Raw genomic sequence first — 17,708 nt, 5'->3', positions numbered from 1 at the left:
TATTTACAAAAATAATACCGAAATATTGATACCGTACTGAAAGATATAACAAGTTACACAATACACATATTATTGATTATAACATATTAAGTTACATACTACTTTTCTTTAGTATGCATGTTGTGACTTGCAGTAAATTCCATGTATTTCTTTAGAAAAAGGGAGGAACAAGGTAAGCTGCAGATTTGACTTTTATTCTCTGGGATGCCAAGCATCTTAACGTAATACTTTTACGGTTTTAGGGTGTTTCTTCTTATGGATTGAATTGAATCTGTTGGATTAGTCCTTGTTGTATTCTCTAACTTCAGAAATTAACTCAAACCAAGTAACAAGACATTTTCAATAATTAAATTTATTCGCTTATATACCTTTTTTCTCGGGTTGATACTTGCTGGTTTTGGACAAAGATTTCGTCGATAGTCATGTGCGCTTAGAATGTTTTATATTGATATTGAGTATTTTAATTAAGAATATTATAGTTTATGACTTTATGCACCAGTTAATATTGAAACTGAACAAACCAAAGTTATCGTACCGGATAAACAAAAACCCAAAGAAGAAAAGCCGAACCATACCTAATATAATTAGGTACCGTATTGGTATAGTATTTTAAGAAACCGAATACCGAAAAATACTGAACAAAATATTTAAATATTGTACCATACCGACCGACTAACACCCCTATTCATTCCATTTCAATTTAGGGGTACTTATGCATTTTCTCTTATTTTTACTTCAACATTTCTCGAAAAGCTATTTAAAGTAAAAGAATTTTGTATTATACTTTTTTTTCCTTCTCTGAAAAATATCGACAGACAAATTTCCTCCTATAATTTAGATTAACCTATAATGAATACTAATGGCGGAGCTAAAGGGATGCGACGGAATCCCCTTCGTCGAATAATTGTGTTGTGCAAATAGGGAAAAAATTAATTTTTTTGGTTATATACTATTGAATCCTTGTGACACACAAGTGAGGCTTGCTCAGTTGGTAAAGCACATCTGCCTAGGGGTGGACGTTCAGTATTTCGGTTCGGTATTTAAGAATTTCGGTTCGGTATTTCGGTATTCGATTTATCAATTGTGTATACCAAATACCGTACCAAAATATTTCAGTACGGTTCGGTATTTATTACTTTGGTTCGGTACGGTTTCGATTTAATACTATGGCTTCTACCTTCCTGGGTTGATGCAACTTTTCTCTATTAGTTGATTAGTTCACACACACTCGTATTAGTAGTATATGAACAAAGTACTATTGATCAATTATGAATCAAACAGAGGAGAAGAAAGAACTTCAAAACAGAAACTTTTGATTTTTATACAACTTGCATTACAAATTGAAAATCAACTAAAACTACAACAAATACATAAAAAATATAAAGCGCCTTCTAATAATATCATCGTACTAGCTTCCCCAGCGTTCAAACCAGCTGCATACAAAAGCTGCTTAACTGTATATTATCTGTAAACTGTAATTTTCCGAGCTGATCCCTATTCGAGTTTGGCGGTTATTCAATTCTTCGCGCCGTCTTACGAGCTAAAGAAGCTGATATCTTAGCTTCTCATTTTCAGTAAAAAAGATTCAACAACCCAATTGATTCAACGTGGAAACTGTAGTGACATCCTCACACCCAATTGATTCCACGACATCTGAACGTTGATGGCACTAAAAATATTAAAATAGCGTGCTAGCCTGGAAACAAAGACAACGAAATATGCTGTTGTTAGGCTTGGGCAGTTGGGCTGGGGCGATGGGTTTAGGCGCTGGGAATTAAATTAAAAACGTTTGGGCTTGGGTGCTGGGCTGGGCAGTGAGATATAGGTCCAACTTTAAAAAATGTCTTTAAAAATTCGGTATACCGAAATTTTAAAATTCTAATACCGAGGAACGTTCGAAATACCGAAATACCAAAAATGCAATACCGAATTAGACCGAAATATCGAAAAAACCGAAATCGAAATACCGAATTAATTCGGTCCGGTTCGGAATTCGGTTTTTCGGATTTTATGTCCACCCCTACCTCTACCCACGATTATTAAGTCCTGAGTTCGAGTCACGTTAAAGGGATGTGTGAAAACACTATAAATCCTCCTAAATTAGGAGGCAATTTAAAAAAAAAATCCTTGTGGCATGAGAGAAGATTTTAGTATAGTGGTAGAGGGGGACAGAAGATTTTAGTATAGTGGTAAAGGGGTTTAAAATTATTTTATTACATTTGCAAATACTAGGTGTGGAAAATTCTCTCTCTATATATAACGTTTTTAAGGTATTTACTTTTTTTGAATTTTTGAATTTTCTTGGTAAAAATCTTGCCTTAGCCACGGGCTAATGTTATGATGCTCTACATAAACCTTTGTTCAAAATCTTCCATCGTTGATTGAGACTTATCTCAATCAAAGCTTATTAAGATAATTTTTTTTCTAAGAATTAATTAGACACAAAAAGTTAACTTATCTTCATACCCACGCCCAATAGTAGTTTTCATTAATTAATATAGTAGGGTAGGTGTTAATTACCAGCAAAGAATATCCTCGGATATACAATTAGACATGTGTGAAACGTCATAGAGCTACTCTCCTTCTTAACTAATCACATTAAATGTTAACTAAAAATTAAATCCTCTCAAATCTCAAGTAATATCCAAGAAATTTTCAAAATCCCAAAATCAATCAAGTTTGGCCCCAGCTTTGTTATCACCGCTAAAATCCTAAACCAAACGGTCCACCAAAAAAAATAAAATTGGCTGTCTTGACACAACAATATAAAAGCCAAATAGTCCTATTCTCTTCTTTTCAAAAATCTCCCCTTTAAGAAAAAAACACAAGATTTTCACAAAGCCGACACCATATGTGCGTGTAAATAATGTTGTTCCACATAACAATATGTGTATATACAATGCATAGGCCGACACCATTTAGAAAAAAATAAAAATAATAATTAGTAATTTATTACTGGAAACCAACAATCTTAGACCTAATTAAACACAGTTACTAACAAAATTGTGGCAGTAGGCACACACCTCTAAGGAAAACTAATAACTGAGAATGTCTTATTGGCTCACGAACTTGCCCAAGGCAACAGAGGAGGGAATATGATTATTAAGCTCGATATGTCAAAGGCCCATGATAGAATGTCCTGGATATTTCTTATGGCCGTAATGAGGAAGTTTGGATTTTCTGAAAACTGGATTGATATTATATGGAGGTTGGTCTCAAATGTATGGTATTATATAATTATCAATGGTTCTGGGAAGGGATTTTTCACATCCAGTCAGGACCTCAAACAAGGAGATCATTTGTCTCCTTCTCTCGAGCGCGAAAGTACTCTCCAGACTTCTTATCAATGGTTCTTTAGCTATTGCATTTGCTAATATTACTGGTTATTCAGTACTCTTTGGTCTTGCTTTAGGTATGGAACCTCTTTGTTCTCAAGCTTTTGGTGCTCAACATCCTAAGCTTTTGTCTTTAACTTTACAAAGGTCTGTTGCTTTCCTTCTTTTTTGTTGTTTGGTCATTTCATTCCTTTTGGCATTGGCCCCTTAATTATTTGATTGTCTCCTCGCTTCAACTTGGTGTAGCAGGAGTTGCGATTGCTTCCGCCATGTCCAACGTGGCGGCGCTTGTTGCACTTATTAGAAGAATAAATTTCACATTTTAAAAAGCTAGAAAAATAAATTTCAAATAACATTATGAGTTTTCTTCTATAACAAAAATTTAGGGCCCCTCATTGAAGTTTGGCTTTAGGCTACAAATATCATTGAGCCGCCCCTAATGATAATGACAAATTCATCCCCTTCAGTATGAACACCCCTGGTACTATTATTAATCCACTACAACAAATTAGGCTTTTAACCACACCCGAAAAGTGTGGTCTAAACTAACAGAAAGTGTGGCTTTTGATCATAGACCACGCGTTTCGACCTACGGCAACACTTTTCAAGGGTGGCCTAAACAAGGTAACCTTTGCCCTAAGGCTACGCTTTTCATAAGTCAAAGGCTACACTTGCCTATGGCCACACTTTTCATCTCCTAAGGCTACACTTTTAAAGCGGGGTCTTCATTACCTCATAGGCTACGCTTCTCAAGTGTGGCTCCTAAAGCTGCACTTCTAAAGCGTGGTCTTTGTTACTATGCTTTTAAAAAAAATTATATTTTTTGTATATATCCTATAATTGTATTTATTAATAAATACATATTTTATCATATATTTGAGGTTATTATTAAGTATAAAGATCTCAAGTACTTCATTAATCAATAAAAAAAGAGATTGTTTTAAACACATACATGCAATTTACTTCGAAAAAGGAATACATTTCATATACTACAAACAACCAATAAAGCAAATTGCTTCAAGTAGCGTGTTAAATATGAACTTTACAAAATCAAATGTATTGTTCGTATTGTTCAAAAGTCTTCATCGTCCAAAAGTCTTCATCATTAACTTCAAATGGATCAAACCGACTTTGGCCACCACTTTTAATTGCATCGCAAGAATTTTTCTACACATTGAAAAAAAATCAAATATTAAAGAGAAACCAATAGAGTGCAAACTAAGGGAGAAGATTTCACATGTAATTTTCATACATTATGAATAATAATGGAGATTATCATCAGAACTCATATTCGATACAACAAAGGAACAACATGTTACTTAAATTCAATTCACACACCAGGCGCACTTGGCAAAATGTTGCATTCGTGGTAATATAGGACCATGAAACTACCTAGACTTTTTTTGTCACTCTGATACGATAATAGTATATGCCCATTTTACATACAAGTCAAGATATTTTATCTGTTGCTACTTTGTTCAAATTGTTCTTCCTCTAACTAAAATTGTATAATTTCTTATAACACTTCTATTGATTCACTGTATTAAATCCAAGCATGTAATTATTTAGCTAAATGCCACCGATCCAATTAAACAATTTGTGTAGTCTCAAAATATTTGAATTCTCCAATAAAAACAAAAGCTTTTAGTTTTATTCAAGTCAATCAAATTGAGTTTCATCAAAGAACTTTGATATAGCTAAATCCATGAGTTTTGTAACTCTTTATCATTTAAGTTGAAAGTTCAAATACCCTTGGCAATCCCCTACTCTTCCTTCATTTCTCAGAACAAGCAAAACAAACTACCCACAAATGATCTATCCAAAAACTGAGACATTGAAAGATCTACAAATCGTTTAACTCAGGTTTTTTCCAAATTCATAAAAAGGGACAATATCATAAATTCCCCGAGAAATTCATTTATTCTGTATTCAGAAGCAAATCTAAATACTACAATTTTTCGATTAAACCCAGAAATTGAATGAAAGTAGAATATTTTGTATATGGTCTCAAAAGAAATAGAAAAAACCTGAATGCGGAACCTTTCTTGTTGTCTTGAGAAACTGACTTATGTAACTCATATCTTAGGTGAAATCAAATAAAGTAAATTAGATCTCCTGCTTCTGAAGAGCGTCACCAGTTGGGTGAAATTATTTTCTTCTTTCCCTTTTTTGACGAAGATTGGGTGCAATGGACAGTTTTTTTTTTAATTTAAATCAAGTGAAGAAGGTTGTGGGTTTCAAACCCTAGAGTATAGGGGCAACTGGAATCACTTAGACTTTTAGTGAAAATTTTTAGAGGGGAAGTGGGAAATTTTAGAGGGAATAGTTTAAGTGGGAAATTTTTGTGCTAATTTTTTTATTCAGACCATGTCTGCACCGCATTACTTTTAATGTACCAAGGACAAGGATAACGCTTGTAAAGTGTTGCTTAATATCAGAATAAGGGTTCTCAAAAATTTTAACATTAGGCAACACTTGCAATGTGTAGTCTTTGCACATAAAGAGCACGCTTTACCGGTGTAGCCCAAACTCCGTTGCCAAAAGCTCTTATCAAAGGCTACCCTTACAAAAGCGTTCCTATTGCTACTTTTGGTAACTTTTTTGAAGCGTTGCCTATAATAAGTGTTGCCTTAGGCCAATTTTGTTGTAGCGATCATCTTGCATATGCAGATGACATTTTAATTTTCACAGAGGGAAACAACAAATCCATCAAGCTTATTATGAAACAGTTGAGAGGATATGAAAAGGCTTCTGGCCAAAAAGTGAATAATGATAAAAGTTTCTTCATCACAGCTCCTAATATTGTTGCTACTAGAATCAACCGGATGAGGAAAACAATATTAGGCTTTATGAATACGGACTTCCCCTTTAATTATCTCGGTTGTCCTTTATTTCATGGGCCAACTTTTTTTGCTACTTTGATGGAATGATTGCCAAAATTGTTTAAAGATTGAGTGGTTGGCAGGGTAAGATGCTTTCCTATGGAGCAGAATGACTCTAATCAACAGTGTGCTCCAATCTATGCATATGTACATATTATCTGCTATGAATCCTCCCAAAGGTTCCAATCCGGATTTAGTCGAATTTCAATATCAATACTAAATATCGAGTGAAAACCCTTTAAAAAAAACTAGTCTCTATTCACTTTCCACTAGTTACATTTTTAGTTTGTGTTTTGCTCCTTGCTGCTGCAACTTGTAATAAAGTCTAGGTCAACATATCTTGTCTTGTAGTCTATTAACATTTGTGGTACTGTATGTACTTTCAATTTGTTTAATAAGAACAAATTAAGTAATATTAAAGTGTCCAATAAGAGCAAGCCTATTAGTTGAAATGTCAAAAGTTGGTATCAAATTTAGGGAGTTATTTATGCCTCCCGTTTGGCCATAGATTTTCGCTACTATTTTTAAGTTGATTTTTTTTTTCAAATTCCAAAAATTGATTTATGATAGTTTTTGGGTGAAATTTTTTCTTTCACTCCCAAAATTGTAACATTTTTTTCAAATAAAATGCATGTTCATACACAACTTCAACTTTCAAATATTATTTTTAAACGCAACTTCAAAAACTCTTTTTTCATATTTTAATGAAATATATGTTCAAACGCTAGCTATATATTCATTTCTACTTATATTTTATCATGCATTTTCATAAGTGAATTTCATACTTATCTTCATGCAAACACTTACTCTATAAAAGATATATTATTCCTAAATACCACATGTGATACGACATCTTTACATTGTAAGTGTACCTTATTATCAGTAATTTTTGGGCTTCACCAAAAAATAATTAAGGAAGTAATGATATGCAATAAATAAATAAATAAAGTTGAAAAAATTAAACTTGACTCAAGAAATATTATCGGAAACACGTTTCTTTCACGATCCATCTTATCTTTTCATCAATGGAAGTTAATTAGTAATAGCATTAATCTCATATTGGCGGAATTATGGTTGTTTGTCTCCTTATATAGTTGTAAAGAGTCTACCGGTCGTTTTGAGTTCTAGCGCATCGTTCGGCAGTTTGAGGCCATGAGAAGCTTCACTTCAAGTACTATGACTTTACGCATAGTCGGAATCGAATTCCGGGAAGTTCGGAGTTGATTTGGAAAGTGAGTTCTCATTTCGGAAGCTTTAAGTTGAAAGAATTGACTAAGATTGAATTTTTGAGTAAACGACCTTGGAATCGGGATTTGAAGGTTCTAGCAGGTTCGTATGATGAATTTGGACTTGGGCGTATGTTCGGATCGGGTTTTGAATGAACCGGGAGTGTTTCAGCGCTTATTGTGGAAGTTAGCATTTTAGAAGAATTTCATAAATTTGGGTTGAAGTGCATTTCAAACCTATCGATGTCTATTGGGGATTCGGAGTCTGGGAATAGCCCTGTGTGGTGATTCTGGTATTGGAAGCACGATCAGAAGTGGATTTAGAGGTTCGTAGGTCATTTTGGAGTTATTTGCGAAAATTAGAAATTTGAAGGTTTTTGAGAAGTTTGTCTGAGAGTGGACTTTTTGATATCAGAGTCGGATTCCAATTTTGGAAGTTGGAGTAGGTCCGTAACGTCGAATGTGACTTGTGTGCAAAATTTGAAGTCATTCCGAACTGATTTGATATGTTTCGGCGCAAAATATAAAAGTTGGAAGATTTAAAAACTCATAATTCGATTTGATGCACGATTCATAGTTTTGACGTTGATTGACGTGGTTTGAAGCCTCGATTAAGTTCGTATTATATTTTGGGACATGTTGGTATAATTGGTTAAGGTCCCGAGGGCCTCGGGTGGATTTCGGAAGGTTAACGGAATGGATTTCGGATAATAGGAGCTGCTGCAGAAGCTGTTTTTGGACAGCATTGGTGCAATTGCAGAGCTGACTTTGGGAGCTTATATCTTGCAATATATAAAGAATCTAAAAATTTATAAAACATAAAAGTTGTATCCCTTGCATTCTAGTTTCCAGAAAGATAAACTATTCACCATTTATATATTTGTACAGAAAGTTATAATCGATTGAACAAAGGCTAGTAAAGCAGTTTCGTCAGAAATTTCTGATGCGTGGAGCCAACTTTGGAAGCTTATATCTCAAAACCTATAAGGAGTTATATAGTGGACAACCTATCAAATGAAAGCTCTTCGAGTCTAGTTTCTAATTCTTTAAACTATACATCATTTGTATATTTCTACAAGGCGTTATGGCGTTTTAGTAAAAGGTGTCCAGCCCGGAAAAACTTGTAATATGAGGTACAACCTGCACAGCGCAAGGTACAACTCGCTGAAGCACCTATGCCTATATAAGGCAGTCGGGCAACATCCATTTTTTGGGGCTTTCTTGAGCTAGGAATTGGTTCTTTCATGGTGAATTCGACCTTGGGGCCTACTTAAGAATACAAGGTGAGTTTTTTTTTTTTGGATATTTTAAGTTAATAACATCCTATTAACACTAGTATTAACATCATTCAATCTTTGAAATCTCTAGAAATCTTCTCAGTTGTTCAAGAACACCAAAATTTTCAAACATTGGATTTCTAAGGAAAAGCTTCAAGAAGGTAATTCTAATGCCTCAAGCTCATTTCTTATGAGTCGGTGAGAGTAATTCTAATATTTGTTTCAAGTTGTTATGGTCGGATAATTGATTTCATAATCCCTAGTTCATAGCATGAATAATGTTCTTGAGAAAATGAGGGAAAGATAAATAGTGTTCTTAGAAATGAAATTAAAGGATGCAATGAACCTATGGAACATTTTCTAGCTTAGTTGGAAGTGTTCAACTAAGTAATCACCAAATTGAATGTTTTGAAAATGTTGGTTAAGGAAAACGATAAATAGTAATTTGGCGGTGTTGGAGAATTAATGTAGTATCATTGATGACTTTAAATGAGTATTAAATGATAAGAGTAGAGTTGAATGTGCTAGTGAGTGAACCTATTAGACGATTTGAGCCGGAGGCTTGTAGCCAACTTGTGAGCCATAGATGGATATTGATAAATATTTTTGAGTCATATTTTGATTGTAATTGGGATTGTAATTGTAGATATCAATTTGTTGGTGGCGTATGAGCATTTTACTCAATGTTAGGATGTCGGAGGAGGATTAAAAGCTTGTGAATGTTAATAAAGCAAATTGAGTTTTGGAGCGTTGGGCATCGGTCGAGTTGTTTGAAAGGCTTGGGAGCCGGCTATGGAACTTCGAAGCGAGGTAAGTCTCCTTTCTAACCTTGTAAGAAGGAATTGTCCCCGTAGGTGAAATAATAGGTTATGTGCTTCTATTTGTGGGGGCTACGTACGCACGAGGTGACGAGAGTCCGTGTGTAGCTACTATTGTGCTTAAGTTCGGGTAGTCTAGGACCCAAAAGCATGTTATACCTGAACTATTTGTAATCTTATGGACAACTTAAATTGCTTAAATCATATAGAATTAGTAAAAGAATTTCTTAAAAAAGATTAAACTTCATTTTCTTAAATCGTTAAAAGAGAATTGGCTTTTGCTTGGATAAATATTTCCTGATGAATTCTTAATTAATTGACTGTTTGAAAGTGTGTATCTATAAGTACTACGTCGCATGTATGATTCGCGAGCGGGGTAACTCTATTATTTATATTTGACCGCGTCACACGTATGATTCGCGAGCGGGGTAATAGATGCATCTATGGTTCGCGCCGTTCGACCCTCGGCAGTGCACATTTTATATTTATGTTGGATATGGCCGTACGACCTCGGCATGATTTGCGCATGCTTGTAATTCTTGCTTGAGATTTACAAAAATTGATATTGCCTCCTTGGTCCGAGATAAATTGATAAACAATGGAATATGAATTTGGAGACTTCCTAATATAAAAAGGATTGTTTACTTGTTTTCTTGATTTACTTGAGTTTACTGTCGTTTCTAATAAATCCATGATTTTACACATTATTAATACATTATTATTGGACCACTAGTAAGTGTCGAAGTCGACCTCTCGTCACTACTTCTTCGAGGTTAGATGGGATACTTATTGGGTACGCATTATTTTTGTACTCATACTAAACTTGCTGTGCATTTTTGTTGCAAAGGTACATGTATGTCTAGTGGCCTAGTTGGGCGTAGCGGCATGGTTTATACAGAGATTTAGGTGAGTTGCACCTCTCGAGACGACCCACAGCTAGCAGAGTCTCCTTCTGAGTATTGCATTGTATTTTCTTCTCTGTCCAATTTGTACTCCGGATAGTCATTATTTTATATTATTTCTTAGAAACTGCTCATGCACTTGTGACACCAGGTTTTGGGATGATTATGGGTTATTCAGTATTGAAATTGTTAAAAACATTATTATTTATTCTGTAAAGTCCATCTTTTACTCTTAAATTCAAGAAAAATCATGATTCAAAATTTTCGAAACGAGAATTTAATTAAGTATTGATGGTTGGCTTGCGTAACAACGGTGTACGGCGTCATCACGACCCTTAGTGGATTTTGGGTCGCGACAATAGTCATAGACTCTCGAGCTAATTCATATTTCAAGACCAGCTATTGTTTAGAGCTGAATTAAGTTTAAAATTCATTTCTTCGTCCAAGCTTGGTGTCGTGGGTTTGAACGAATTCAGTTTAAACTTTGTATTTATATTAGAAAATACATAAAAATATATAAATATTTAATTATGAACTAATTAACTAAAATAAACATGGGATCATGATAAATTGAGAATCTATAAATTTTAAATCATAGCTTCGTTTCCGTTGAAGTGTCCTATATTTGTTGAGGGATAGGTTGTTATATGGTCTTGGGCAAGAGTTGGCGTCACTCGGCCACCAATTAATTATCTACTTTGGCCCATTGTTTCCCGATAAAATAATAATTCGCCCCAATCCATGTTGATACTATTTGTCAAGTGGCCATGTGACGACATTGTTTTTGTTTTTCTTGGAAAATTCCTAGGAAATCGCAGTTGGAATTCTTTGGGTGCGCACTATGTAATTTTTTTATTGTACAATAGCTCGCAAATCACACAAGAGATATAAATTGCGTTAGACACGTCCGATGAGACGAACTCTAATGACTGAAGAATTTGCTGGTGAGGGAAATCGATCTCAAGTCCCCCATATGACAAATCAGTCATCCGACCAACTCAGCCAACCATACCGAGCGTGACTTCAAAGTAAGTCTTTTGTGAAGGCTTTCTTTTTGTCATTTTTCTCCCTTGTTCAGAACAAGTTGTCCTGAATAATGCTGTATTTTGTCCCGGGCCTGGGCCTTAGTGGGCCTAACGGGCCGGGCCTCGCGGTCCCGGGCTTCGTGGTCCCAGGCTCTGGTGGTCCCGGGCCTGGCGGTCCCCGGTCTTCGTGGGCTCAATGGGTGGAACCGGCCCGTGACGGGCCTAAGCCCACATGGTCCTGTGCTTAACGTGCCGGGCTCGTGGGCTTCGCGGGCCTAGCGGGCTTTTTTTTTTTTTTTAAGACAATTTCTTGTAGTATCATGGCTATATTAAAAATATATATGTAGTATATATGTATATCTAATTATTAAAGTGCTTGACGAAAAAGAAAATAACAAAACAATAGTAAAACACTAAATTGTCATGCATAATATATTTTCTTGTAGTATATTATATTGTATCTTATGTATATATATTCTCTTATATATTTTCTTGTAGTATATATATTGTATCTTATGTATATATATTCGCATAATATATTTTCTTGTAGTATATATATTGTATATTATGTATATATTGTAGCATAATATATTTTCTTGTAGTATATTATATTGTATCTTATGTATATATATTCTCTTATATATTTTCTTGTAGTATATATATTGTATCTTATGTATATATTGTAGCTTATAAATATATTTTCTTGTAGTATATATATTGTATATTATGTATATATTGTAGCATAATATATTTTCTTGTAGTATATTATATTGTATCTTATGTATATATATTCTCTTATATATTTTCTTGTAGTATATATATTGTATCTTATGTATATATTGTAGCTTATAAATATATTTTCTTGTAGTATATATATTGTATATTATGTATATATTGTAGCATAATATATTTTCTTGTAGTATATTATATTGTATCTTATGTATATATATTCTCTTATATATTTTCTTGTAGTATATATATTGTATCTTATGTATATATTGTAGCTTATAAATATATTTTCTTGTAGTATATATATTGTATATTATGTATATATTGTAGCATAATATATTTTCTTGTAGTATATATATTGTATATTATGTATATATTTTCTCTTATATATTTTCTTTTAGTATATATATTGTATATTATGTATATATATTCTCTTATATATTTTCTTGTAGTATATATATTGTATCTTATGTATATATATTCGCACAATATATTTTCTTTTAGTATATATATTGTATATTATGTATATATATTCGCATAATATATTGTCTTGTAGTATATATATTGTATATTATGTATATATTTTCTCTTATATATTTTCTTTTAGTATATATATTGTATATTATGTATATATATTCGCATAATATATTGTCTTGTAGTATATATATTGTATATTATGTATATATTTTCTCTTATATATTTTCTTTTAGTATATATATTGTATATTATGTATATATATTCGCATAATATATTGTCTTGTAGTATATATATATTGTATATTATGTATATATTTTCGCATAATATATTTTCTTGTAGTATATTATATTGTATCTTATGTATATATATTCTCTTATATATTTTCTTGTAGTATATATATTGTATATTATGTATATATTGTAGCTTATAAATAATTCTAAGTATAGACAAAGAAATATTGCGAAAAGAAGCTCATGGGTAGAAGCAATAAATTTTATTACCAAAAAATGGCATATCTTTCTTAGTCATCCTTCCCCCAATGGAATGAGCACAACAAGGTACTAATACCACCATTAGAAGGAAAAAAAACTAAGGAAGATGTGCCAAAATTTGCGATCACCGTATTACTCAAATTGAGAAAAATAATTCTCTACCTGAATCTTCGACTAAAGGATTTTCTGATTTTTCTAATGATAAAGGAAAAGAAATTTCTGATGAAAAATCTGATTTATTTTTAGGTATGATGCAAATTATTACTGCACACAAATGGTATATTAAATGTACTATTTTGATTGATAATAATTTTTCTATAACTGATATAGCTATGATTGATAGTGGTGCAGATGTAAGCTGCATTCAGGAAGGATTGATTCCTACTAGATATTTTCAAAAGACTACTCATTTGGTGAAATCCGCTTCTGGTCATGCTTTAGATATAGAGTACAAATTGCCTAATACTCATATTTGCCAGAATAAAGTCTGTATTCCACATTTCTTCTTTTTGGTAAAAAACCAGTTATACCCTCCAATCATACTTGGAACACCTTTTATTAATGCTATTTATCCGTTTAATAATATAGATGAACATGGTTTTTCTGCTACTTATCAAGATAAAAAGATAAGTTATTCCTTTGTTACAGATCCCGTAACTAGAGATATTAATGCCTTGATTAATTTGAAACAAAGGCATGTTGATTCATTACAATTAGAAATTCTTAGTATGAATATATTCGATACTATACAATCTGCAAAAGTTCAGCAGAAGATTAAATTGATTGCTGAAAAAATGGTCGTTGATGTTTGCGCCGATCACCCTAGTGCCTTTTGGAATAGAAGAAAGCACTGTTAAACATATTGCTCGGAGAATATCAATCCAAGACGGAGATAAAATTGATTTGATAAATCAATACTTAGAAGGATTGAAAAGAAATCTGCTCCAATCACTAGATCAGTGCGAAAAATCAGACACTTCGATGAGAAGTGAAACGAGTGGTGATGACCTCGTAGAAGATACACAACCTATACAGCCAGAAATGATATTATCTGACAGAGATATCGACAAGGTGGAAGAATTCCTCCAACAAATGCACAATTTGGACAAAAAGAAGACTTGACAGCTTATCAGCCGCCAGGACCCACTTAAACAGTAGATACACTGTTCATCCACAGTAGAAACACTGTTTATCTACAGTAAAAACACTGTGTAGGGACCCAGATGTGGGACCCATTTTACTATTCAAGATTCTTTTTTTTGTTATATAAGGATGCTTCTTCATTTGAAGAAGGAAGAGCCGGAAACCCCCCTCTCTCTACTTTCTCTCTCCTCTCTCTCTCTCTCTCAACCAACCCCCTTTGTAAACACTTAGTTCATAGCTTAGTTTATAGTTTGTAAATCAAGTTCAAGAATTAATAAAAGTTTTGAAGTTCATCTTCAGGGCCTTGCTTCTCGGCCTACAAGGTACATATTTTTATTCTTCTTTTTAGTATTTTTAGTCTCTCTCCCTAGCCGTGACTATGTCCGGCTAAACAGATTCATATCTATGTTGAAGAACTAATTTCTCTTGCATATTAACCATGAAGAATCCAGACTCTTTCAAAATATAAAGAAATTTTAATATAGTTTCTTGATTTGGTTCCAAGATGGTTAGTCTGATTCCAGTCTCGTTCCTCAATCAACACATCTTGAGGAGTAGGACGAGGATAATAATAGGTCTGCATTCTTGGTTTATCAGCATACCTATGATTTTGTTTAACAATCCCTTTGAGTTTATTAAACTCTGACCAAGTCTCAGTTTTATAATCAGAAACGGTCTCCATTTTATCAGCAAATTTTTTTGATAAATCAATAGGTCTAATATTTAAACCAGAAAGCTTTTTATCTAAAAGCTGAGCTAAGTCATCAAGAGATTTAAATTTAAAATCCTGAATCTCAGGAGGTCTTTGAATATGAGTAAGAATGTTTTGATCAACTGTTTTACTTCCTGAAGTGGAGGCAATATCAGTTGGTCCTTTCTTAGTACCCATTTCTTTTATTAAAATAGTCAAATCATCAAGTTTTTTATCAAGAGAACCAATATGTTCTCCTAAAATTTTAACATATAAACCCAAATAATTGTTTTGAGAAATCAATTTATTAATTTCTGCAATACTAATAGCTGCCACATTATCATCAATAAATTTTTGAAAGGCAGTGAAAGTAATACCAGTATTATTAGGTAAAATAAAGGGAGCCTGAGGCGGATAAATTGCTTTAGTAATATTACCACTCCCGTCTTTATAAGATCTTTCTAATACCTTTATATAAAGAGGTAAATAAGTTGTTATAAACCAAGGAACAAAATACATAATTTGATTATGTAAGGCACAAGTTTCATAAAATTCTTGAGATATATTACTCAAATCCTCTTTACTATAAGTATCAAAAAACCATGTTTTAAACTGGTTCCATTTTTCACCCAAAAATTCCTTTTGAATATAAATACGGGCCCGAGAACCGGGGCTAAAATCAATTTGGTGTGGAATCATTAAATATTATTGGGGTCGAAATCCATCTCGGATAAAGAAGGAATATCCTTATCTGAAATATTGTCATTATCTTGAACAATATTTGTTTGAGGGTTAATCTTAATTCTTGTCCATATAACGTCTTTGTTTTGGGATCAGTCTTCATCAATTTGTCCCAAAAATTATTGTAGAATACCCTATATAAACAAGGGATTTGTTCTTCCGTATAACCTAATTCCGGAGTCCATTTATGGATCCAGGGGATTGAAAATTCAATAAAGAAGTAGATTTGATCAATTTTTTCTAGGTAGCAGATATGATCTGCGTGATATAACTCTGTTAAGAACGGCGAAGCTTTTGTCCATTCTTTGTATAACTTTAGAAATACACAACCTGATTCACCCGGATAGTATAATCCATTAATCAGATATCTCTGAAATATTTTCCACGGTTCTTCTTTTCTCTGAATCTCAGAGTTTTCAAGGAGAAATATCATTTCTCTCTTTGGTAACTTTTCATATGACTTGATATCGTCATTGTCTTCCTCTTTAGCAATTGAAGCAAAAGTATCACTTTGCTTTTTGGATGCTAAATAAGCCTGCAGATGTCCATATAATGGACTATCTTCTGGAATATCTTCCAGATGTATAGAATGTCCTGAGGATTCTCCTGTATGCGGCACCTTTGAGTTTATCAAACTCTTTTTTCCTCTTTGTATTACTGGAGAGTTTGATGAGGATCCGTATGACGATCCCTGAGAATAAGTCTTACTAGGGGAAGATCTTCCCCTACCTCTGCCCCTGGTGACCCATGAAGGGTCCATTCTGCAGAAATTGCAAATCATTATTAATTAAAAAGGATAGCATAATTCTAGTGCTGATATCATCTTGACCGAAGGGACACACATTTTCAATTAACTGAAGAATATCAATAACTTCTTGAAAATTAGAGTGTTCTTCTTCCCTTGTTTTAATTATGTCAGCCATAATTATATCAAGTATAACTTCTTGTAAGTCTCTATTTAATTTAATCACTTTAAGAATAGTGATCAATACCTTATCATCAAAAAACATGGTATAATAATTCATAATCTATTCTAAATATTCCCGGGATAGAAAATCCGGAAGGGAATTATCAATTCCTTTTTTGTATTGTATTTCAAAATCGAAAGGTGCTAGCTGAGCCTGCCATCTAGCAAATATTAATTTTGAAGCATCGTGCTTAAAATCTTTGTCAAACATGTATTTAACAGATTGAGCATCAGTTTTTATCAAAAACTTTTGGTTGTATAAGTCGTCTTGAAATTTTAATACACACTTAACAATTGTTAACATTTCATGCGCCACAGTAGCGTATTTCTTCTGGGCTTCGGTCCATTTACCAGAGTGAAATCTTATTAAGTATTCACTCTTATTATTGGGATTTACTTGTTTCAAAATCCCTCCATATCCAACATTAGACGCATCTGTCTCGATAATCTTTTGCCAAGTAGGATTGGCAAGGGTTAAACAAGGTAAAGATTTAACACGCCCTTTAATACTTTTGACTAACTCAGTATGTTGGTTAGTCCAAGGGTGTTTATGATCTTTCTTCAGCCGATCGTATAGAGGGGCTAGATCTCGTGACAAACTTTTATAAAAAGGGGATATATAATTCAGACTTCCCAAAAATCTTTGTAATTGAGTCCTGTCAGTGATAACATCAGGAAATTTTGAGGCAAAATCAATAGATCTTTGTATTGGGGTAATTTTTCCCTGGCAAATATTATGACCTAGAAAACGAACATTTGTTTGGAATAGACTCATCTTAGATTTAGAAATTACTAAACCGTTTTGTATAACAATTTTCTTGAAAATATCAAGATGCTTGATATGCATCTCCAAAGTTTTGGAAAATACTAATATGTCGTCAATATATACGATGATAAAATTCAAATATGGGTTAAAAATATCATTCATAATTTTTTGAAATTCAGAAGGGGCATTTTTTAAACCAAATGGCATAACATTCCATTCATATTGCCCAAATGGAACA

The 17,708-nt window shown here is 33.1% G+C and overlaps 1 long non-coding RNA gene across 1 annotated transcript; it reads right to left on the bottom strand.

Moving 5' to 3' along the window:
- Window positions 1-4,293: 4,293 nt before the first annotated feature.
- LOC138878636 (uncharacterized) lies at window positions 4,294-6,113 on the bottom strand. The gene is made up of 2 exons (XR_011402536.1): window positions 5,363-6,113; window positions 4,294-4,502 (listed from the first exon to the last, which is right to left on the bottom strand). It is a non-coding gene; the product is annotated as an uncharacterized lncRNA (long non-coding RNA).
- Between the last annotated feature and the right edge of the window lie 11,595 nt (window positions 6,114-17,708).

Source organism: Nicotiana sylvestris, chromosome 1 (assembly GCF_000393655.2).
Source record: "Nicotiana sylvestris chromosome 1, ASM39365v2, whole genome shotgun sequence".
NCBI lineage: Eukaryota > Viridiplantae > Streptophyta > Magnoliopsida > Solanales > Solanaceae > Nicotiana > Nicotiana sylvestris.
Note: the sequence above shows the minus strand (reverse complement) of the source record. Positions and strands in the feature narration are given on the sequence as shown.